Below are 10,000 nucleotides of genomic sequence, written 5' to 3'. Positions count from 1 at the left end.
TCCCGTTCTTGAGTGCAAAAAAAAAAACAATAAACTGTGTAAAACATCACAACATTATGAAGTTAACGAACATAACATTAGGTTGAGAAGAAAGTCCTTGCGAAATTTTTAATTTGGATTTCAAATGGTGTATTTTTAAAGAAGTTTCGTTATAACATCTTCACTCAATATATCGTTGTAAAGAGCGTTTTTCGTCTTATTTGATCGTTTAAATCACAATAGTTTAAAAACAATTATGTTTTCTTTTCATAACGTGGAAAAAAGTGGAAAAAAAGCAAATTCGATAACAATTTGTATTTCAATTCAAGTTACGCCGAAAAGCTACTAAAATAGCTCGCAATATCAACGAAGCACAATGGTGGTTTAAAGAACTTTCGTTGCGCTGACTAAAGTTTATAAGATGATGAGCGTATTGGTCGGCCATCAGATGTTGAAAACAAGCAATTAAGGGACTTAGTCGAAGCCAATCCACGAACAACTGTCCGAGAACCTGCTTCTGAATTAGACGTAAGGTATACAACGATTTCCAACTACTGGAGAGAGAGAAAGGAAAGACAAAAAAAATGATAAATGGGTGTCTCACAAATGGTATGACAAACAAAAGAAACGCCGTTATGAAGTGTCATCTGCTCTTCTTTTATGCAACAAGAACGACCCGTTTTTCGAACGCGTTTTGATTTACGATGAAAAGTGGGGGGGTTTACAACAACCGGTGACGTTCAGTTCAGTGGTTATATGCCGATCAAGCTCCAAGACACTTGTCGAAGCCAGAGTTGCACTAAAAGAAGGCCATGCTTACTGTTAGGTGGTCTGCGACCAGTCTCATCCATTACAGTTTATTTTAATGCAGACGAAACCGTTACGGCGGAAAAGTACTGCCAAAAAATTAATGAAATGCATCAGAAACTTCGACAACAACACACAGCATTAGTCAACAGAAAAGGTCCAATTCTTCTTCACGACAATGTCCGACCGCACGTTTCTAAACTAGCCCTTCAGAAGTTGAACGAATTGGGTTACGAAATTCTGCCTCATCTGTCATACTCTCCAAACCTAACACCTACCATTTTGCCAAGCATATCGACAACGTTCTGTGTGAGAAATTCTTCAAAAACCTAAGCGATATAAAAAAAAAACCTCCTTCCGCGACTTTATCGCCACCAGAACGCAAGATTCTTACGTTACTGGCATAAATGTACTTGTTTTGCGTTTTGTTTTAACAAAAGTTTTTTGAGTCTGGTAGTGTTTATTTCGATAAATAATTTTTTGTTTGAGCCGAGATATATTCATCTGAATTTAAAAGCTACAAACCGCAAGAACGTTCTTCTTAACATAATAATAATAATAATAATAATAATAATAATAATAATAATAATAATAATAATAATAATAATAATCGTGGACTACTTCAGGAGGAACAGAAAAGATGCCAAAAAGGAAAAAGAGGAATGCATGATCTTTTACACATAGACCAAATGATCTTGAAGGAGGTAAAGAGTAGAAAAAGAATATAGCCATGGCATGGATCAACTACAAGAAAGCGTATGACTGGGTCCCACAAGCATCCTTAATAGAATTCCTGAGAATGTATAAAATACCAGACAAAATTATCATTGATCGAAAAAGCAATGAGAACAGGGAAACTTGAATTGATAACTAATGGACAATACATAATAGAGATAAAATACAAAGATGTATCTGAGCAGGTCCCTAGTAAGATACTTCGGGCCGTTTATATGTTAGACAAAAGAAGAATTGAGTTATATCAACCAGAAGAAGGAAATTTATGACCATGCACAATGCACTGCATCAAAATGAAAAGGAAAGAAAGGGGAAGAGTACTGGCTTGTTTAGAAGATTGTGAATAAGGCAAAAAAGAATTAGAAAAATACATAATGCGAAACAGAAAGGATAATTACCGCAGCAAGAGATACTTTAACAAATGAACACTACAGAAAACCGAGAGGTAGAGAAAAAGACGGAAAAAGTAAAATTAAAAGAGAAACAGCTACACGGACGATTCATAAGAATGACAAAAGAGGAAACTAACGAAAACATTTGGACATGGCTACGAAAAGAAAGCCTAAACAGAGTAACCGAGTTCCTAACAAAAGCTGCACAAGAATACGTTATGAGAACTAACCACATCAAAGCAAAGATCTACACGGCACAAGAAAACGACAGATGCAGACTCTGCGGACAAACAGGCAAAACAATAAACCACATAATAAGCGAGCGCAGCAAATCAGACCAAAAAGAATATAAGAAGAGACACAGTCAAGTGCGGAAGTCAGTACACTAGGAATTATGTAAACAATTGCATCTTGAACACCCAGACAAATGGTACAAGCACAAACCGGCAGAAATAGTTGAAAACAGAAATCACAATATTCCACGGGACATGGACATACAAACAGATTAAACCATGCAAGTAAGAAGACGAAATCTTATAATTGTTATTGAGAAGAAAAAAATCGTAGAGTTCGCCGTTACAGCAGCCCACAAGGTGAATATCAGGAAAACAGAGAAGCGAAGCAAATACAAAGATCCGGCCAGAGAGCTGAAAAAAATACGGAGGATAAAGAAAGAAGCATTGGGAATAATCCCGATAAACTTTGAAAATAGAATAGGGGAGATTGGAATCAGAGAGAGGGCTGAAAAGATACAACAGATAATGATAATGAAAACGGCTGAAATATTAAGAAGTCCTTGAATGCAGAGACAAATGCGCATTAGCTAGAAATCCTAAACGGACATATAGACACTACAACAGAAGTAAAATTGTAAAACAAAAATATAACACCACGTGGAATAAAGAAAACTGAAACCGTATAATTGTAAGTTAAAACCCCGCCAAAAACGTATTAGCACTAACTGGCACCACACCAAATAGTCGTGAAAAAGGTCGACGAAGTTGGAAAGACTAACGAGAGAAAACATTAACCAGACCTCCACTGAATAAGTACGAAAAAGACTGGGACTATGGGGAATCTTAGTGCCGCCTACATTCCAGTTAAGGCCAATGATCATTGCCAGCGAGAAAACAATAGTAAATGGCTGTTGCGGTAAGGAAATTTAATTTGCAAAAGTTATCGAAAAAGGTGGACAGTACTGGAAATCTGGAGAGACTTGTTGTCACTCAGAGTACAGGGCACATCACAGGTTGTTATCGAGGAGCAACCTTTGATGATGGCCTGTGTAAAAACTTCTAGTGACATCCCCCACCAAAAAAGTGTCGACATCAACTACCACCAGACCAAATAGTCGCGAAGGATCAAGGAGGATGAAAAGACCGAGGAAGAGGAAAAGCACTAATTAAGCCTCCACTAGATTAATACGAAGAGAACTGAGACTCTGGGGAAGCTTAGTACCACACAAATTCCAGCGAAGATTAGTGGTCGTTGCCAGCGAAAAATTAATTGTAAATGGCTATTGCGATATCGCAAAATAATTTGCAAAAGTTATCGAAAAAAGTGGAGAGTAGTGGAAATCTGAAGAAAACTTGTTATCACCCAAACTCCCTCTTTTCACCAAAACATTTGAGTCCGTATTCAATCAAGCTCTAGTCTGCCACCTTACAGCTGCTAAGCTTCTGTCCGACAAACAATATGGATTTAGGCAGGCCCGTTCTACTGCAGATATCTTAACTTTAATCTCTTAACATATTTACCACGTGTTAGATAAAACAGAAGGTAGGGCAGTAGCCCTAGTATATCTAGGGCTTTTGGTAGGGTATGGCACGAAAAACTTCTCAGGAAAATCTGTGGTATTACTGGACAAATACTTAACATAAGTAAACACTTTTTAAGTAAGAGAAGAATATTGGATCTCCTCGATGGTCGCAGGTCTAAACAATATGGTATAAATGTGGGTGTGCTTCAGGTGTCGATATTTGGACCTTTATTATTCTTGATATTCAGAAATGACCTCCCTAATAAAATTGTCTCTGAGATGGGTATATTTGCGGATGACACTACATTCTATGGTTGGCACGAGGGGGAAACGAATGAACACATACCCAAGGCAATGGCGGAAACCCTAGAAGAAGACCTCAAGTCTGTAGTAGAATGGGGACAAAAATGGATGGTAATATTCCAGGCTGCCAACACTAAGCTTCTTTCCGTTAATAATTACAAGTAACCTTTTCAACCACCAATAGCTAAGGCTAAAAATACATTACCTGAAAGTACTTCATTCAAACTCCTCGGTTTAACGTTCACAGGGAACATGAGTTAGAACATATACATCAAGGGCATTGCCGTGACTACTACGAGGAAAATGAGCTCTCTCTCTCTACCGTGCTAGAAAGCTACTAACGCCTGAAAGTATCCTATACCTCTACAAGGCCACGATTCGCTTATGTATGGAGTACTGTTGCCGCATTCGGGTCGGTGCATCTGCTATTAGTCTCTCACTCCTGGACACGGTTAAATAGGTCCTGAACTGCCAGCTAGGCTTCAGCCCCTCTCCCACTGACGAAATGGTGCACCCTTCTGCCTGTTTTCCAAGTATTTTAATAGTATATGCTCCGACAAACTACAACCCTCGACGTAAATACACCCGATAAACCCGACAAGCAGCAAAATCTCACCCCTGCATAATAGATATCCGGAGATGCCAGAAAGCCTTCTCATCTAATAGTTTCTTCCCCAGAACTGCTGGACTTTGGAATTCTCTTCCGGGTTTGTGTTTCCCCGACTGTACTGACATGCAGAAGTTCAAGTGTAATGTAAACAGACATCAAAGTGGCACTGTGCCTTGCTTGGGGTAAAAATGCAATAAAAGAGATACTGCCTGTCAATTTGATAGTTGTTTGCTTGATCTCGAATTTGGAATAGGTACTGGTCTAGTCACACTGAAGAGCTGTGATACAGCAAAATAGTCTTCTGTTGATATATAAGCTCCTCTTTTTTGGGTCAAGTACTCTTGGCAATTGATATCGCTTACTAGCTTTGCCTAAACATTTTAAGTTATGCATATCTTTATATATATAAAAGTGAAATCCTCTGTATGTATGTGTGTATGTCTTTGTTTGTACATTTTCCTTTCAAACTACTTTGTCAATTTTCAGTCTACACACTTGAGATTTGACGTAAAGGGTATTGAGATTTGGAAAAATCTTTTTAATCGGTTTTCGGCCAGAAATTTGGCTGTGAAGGGGTCAAAGTTCTACTCTCTTAAAATCCTCCGCCAATTTTGGGTCTAAACATTTGAAATTTTAGATGTAGGTTACTTGGACATGGGTCAGAGTTTTTAATTTGATTTTAGGTCAAAGTTTTTAAAAATTGGCTGCCAAGAGGTCAAAGCTCAAAAGATTTACATTTGCGGTCTCTAGCAAACTATTCAATTAATTTATTTTAAATTTTATAAAAAGGGTATTCAAACATGCAGCAAGAGTTTTAACCGATTTTATAGTTGAAAGAGTTTACCTTTGCAGACTCTACCAAACTCCTCCGCCATTTTTGGGTCCAAACACTTGAAATCTTAGATGTAGGTTACTTGGACATGAGTCACTTTTTTTAAAATTCATATATAGATATGCACATAAGGTTCTGGTATATGATATTAAAAGAAAGATGAGGAATAAATGTGTTATATTGGTTTTGTAGGTTAACTTTGTTGTTACTGTGACATTTTCATACTTCGCTAGCGAACATTTTCATATTTGTTTATGTTTTGGAGACTGGCGGGAAACAAGCTCAGCATCGGTGCAGACATATGGGTGTCTCGCTTTCATTACTTTACCTCACTATTTATTTATTGTTGTATATGTACATTGATCGTGTGTCACTGTCTTTACAATATGTCTCAGGAGCGTTATGTTCTTTTGTATTGCAGGCTGTACCTTGCGTTTAAGTTGAGTAAAGCTTGGTCTGCACAACCAAGTTTCCTTACCCTACAACAAAATGTTATATATAACTTTATCATATCATTAGAACAATTAGGGACAATTAAGGGGAAATTAAGAAAACCCCTCTTTAGTCCATAGCATTTTGACGCTAAATGTTTCTATTTTATATTTGGGATGTGCTTAACCTCAATTCTGGATTTAATTTAAAGTTGATGATCTCCAATATTTCATAGTGGCTTATATTCGTTTTACTGACATATATACTATCCCTCCGATTTTTTTATACCTACTTTTAATTACTATTTTCCATTTACTACTTATTTCATTCTCACTTCAGCTAAATATCATTAAGCCAGTTTTTTTCTATATTTGCATTTTGTATAATTATCGTTTTTCTCCTCTTGTGACGAGAAGCATTTAGTTTCGAAATGCCATGGCTTAAAGAGTTTTTTCTTAATTTTTCCTTAACTTTTTCTTATTGTTCTGATGATATAATGAAGAAATATACCACTTTTATCTCTCATCTTTCTTTTAATATTATTGTTTGCTCCTCTTAATAGTGTTGAGTTATTAATAATCTTGATAAGTTGATATGTATATTTTAACTTAAATAGGGATGGTATAATAAAATTGTGGGGTCTGTTTTCGCGCCTGGCCTCAATAGAATGGAAACAGGCACAAACTTTAATAAAGACTTTTCATATCTATCTGCGTAAGTATACTTTGATAATCATGTTTCAATTTGAAGAAATATGGTAGAATAAAGTTATGGGGTGTTCGTTCGCGCCTGACCTCCATAGAATGGAAATATGTCACAAAGTTTAACAAGGTTTTTAATATAGATCCACAGAATATTGTGATAAGTGTTTCAGTGTGAACATGTATGGTATAATAAATTATGGGGTTTATCTATTTTATTTTTATTTTCATCATATTTTGCTTTGGTTTTGATGCCCCCAAATTCGAAGCTATCTCTTTACAACCCTTCCTTTTCATAACCTATCATACTTTCATAAATTTTCTGTAGGCTGTTTTTGAACTCAGTCAACGACGAGTACTTTTGCTAGTATATATATATATATATATATATATATATATATATATATATATATATATATATATATATATATATGCATACAGGCAACATCTTAATACGGCGTTGATCTATAGTCGTTTCAACTGACGGATGCCACACACACACACACACACACACACACACACACACACACACACATATATATATATATATATATATATATATATATATATATATATATATATATATATATATTGAGTCTCATTTTCAAGGAGCCGTGGCGCAGTAGTTAGAATACTTAGAAAGAAATCAGTTGTAAAAGCGATATTCTTCTAAACGTTGACGGTTCAATTCTCAGTGGGGGCGACAGAGAAATACAATTGCGAATTACTTAGTATCTCTATTCAGTCATGGCTGACAGAACAAGAGCATGCTACCGCCGTGAAGTAAAGAAAGGGTTCTGTTCCAAATTCCATCCAAAATGTCGAGCTCGACAGAAATATTCCCGTATTCGGCAGGGTAAATCTGAAGAAGGTTGGAGGTTACATCGACCGATACCTTGTGAAAATGACACTCCAAAATAAACAGTAGTTCAAAGAACCCAAATAATAAGAATATCTATCTATATATCTATATATCTATCTCTTTATATATATATATATATATATATATATATATATATATCGCAAGATTCACCCACTCATCAGAGTTGTAGACGAAACACGTATCAGTGGATAATTATATTTTTAAAATAATACATATGCCGCTTTCCATTTGGGGGTAGCAAACTGGTCAAAGGGAAAATTATTCCCAACTCGCATTTAGATAAGAATGCGCTTTCATATAAATAATTAAATTTATTCAATAAATTCACACACACACACACACACACATATATATATATATATATATATATATATATATATATATATATATATATATATATTAAAATGTGTATCTCAGAAAACCAATGTATATATGTCATTTAAATCTACCATAAAATTTTGTGTTGCCGAAACTGCTCCCTGTCCTGTGTCGACAGCTACTTCAACTATCTTGCAGAGCACGAACAGACGAGAATGTAACCTGAGAATTATTACATTCGAACCTAACATTCTTCCCTCCTCGGGCACGTTTTATGACGAGAACGCCGGTCTCTCAGGCGCTATAAGATCACTCGAAAGTACTCCGCTTTAACGAAACACAAAAAGACATCCAAATTCGTTTGCTCTCTCGTCAGTATTGTCTTTTCTTTTTATTATTTTAATTAAAGGGGAGGAAGATGGGGAGGCCTTTACTTTGCAACTATAAATTAAAATATAATATTGTGTCGATGCCGTCCGATGTTATCCAGTTTAATGAAACCAACATAATTATTAACTCTTTTCTTAAATTATTTGTTTTTTGTTGAAGAGTTTTTCAAGAGAGGGTTGTTTTCAACGGAGGAGAATGAAACAAAATGGCGGATGTATCTTTATATTTATGTGCTGGTTTTGTGTGGTAAAAATGTAGATACCTTAAAAGGAACAATATATATATATATATATATATATATATATATATATATATATATATATATTAGAAGATTGCGGTGTTGTACGGGATTAAACATAACGTTACATTCCTAAACAAATGGAAAGAAACTGATACATTAGTCATGTGATTGTAATTTTTTTCTAAACAGTTCACTTCCTGCAAGAAAGAAAGTCCTCGAACTGAGATCGGAAACGAAATTTAAAGACCGTGAATCAAGTACAATAGCCATCTCGTACACGGTCTTAAAAATGTTTTCTGACCTACTTTTTCTTCACATAATGTTAACAATTCGCGCATGCGCATCGTGAAACAGTTAGTAAACCGATAGAAATCCATTTCCAAATGCATGAATACCATATATACCACCTTTTAAGCCTGTAGATCAAAACTTCGTTGAGTATATAGGTTGAGAAGTGTCCTCACATACGCACACATTCTCACTTTTATAGATGTATATACAAGTGTGTGTGTTTATGAGAAAAATATGCTTTTTTCAATTGTATTTTATTTTTTATTCATACGAATCCTTTTATTTATAAAGCTAATCGTATTTTAAATGTAACTCCAGATCATATACAAATAGATGACAAAACAGCAATGTTCCTAATCCCAAGTTGCTAATCATCTTACCATTTATTTATTACCACATATCAAAATGTCAATTTTGACAGTGCTTGTTGCGCAACGCAGAAACAATTATGTTAATTTTTAATCTTTCCTTCCCAGTCTCCTCAGAAAAATAGGAACATTTAATTCTTAAAAGAAAATAAACATAAAAGTGAATAATCACATAAATCCGAAAAAAAACGAAAATAATTTTCATCATGTCGTATGAAATTATGTATGTATGTATAGTAAATTCCGTGAATATTTCATGGATAAAAATTCGTCATATTTAAATTTCCTGTTTTTCCGTAATCGAGTGCGGACAATCACAGCAAAAAATAAGCTAGATGCATTTTTACATTTTTTTTTTTTGTAATTTTTGTTATTCTATTTTAAGAATGTAGAAAACTTATTTTCTTATTTATTCGTTTTTTATTGTTCGTGTATTTTTTTATTTGTTTTATTTTGCAACCGTGGCATTTGTCACCTTATCTTTTAAAGACATTCTTTACAAGCAGCGGAACTTCTAAGAAGGCACTTCTAGAATCAAAATATTAACCAAGAGTCTTTCATCTCTATGACTCCGATAAGCATGGTCGAATTCTCCCCACTTCAACACATCACATAACGCCATAAGTTTGATTTTTTGTTTTTGTAATCTCATGCCTCTCCCAATACCGTTCATTCCTCCTGTTCTACTATTATTGCTTAATAAACGGTCACATGTTTGCTCTCCCAATCTATTACGCCGAAGGTACACTTATTCTCCTCTCTTTTGAATTTCTGCATTTCCTTACTCTCCCTTCTGTCTCCTTCATCTCCTTTTCTTTCTCTAATCTTAAATCGCTTTGATTTTACTCCCTCTTACTCTCTCTCTCTCTCTCTCTCTCTCTACCTATTTGTTTCTTGTTCTTGTACTATCACTCTCTCTTTATCGCCGCTTTCTTCCTCTAGATTTTTCACACTCTCTC

Source organism: Euprymna scolopes, chromosome 40 (genome assembly GCF_053919585.1).
Source record: "Euprymna scolopes isolate OS-2025 chromosome 40, ASM5391958v1, whole genome shotgun sequence".
NCBI lineage: Eukaryota > Metazoa > Mollusca > Cephalopoda > Sepiida > Sepiolidae > Euprymna > Euprymna scolopes.
Note: the sequence above shows the minus strand (reverse complement) of the source record.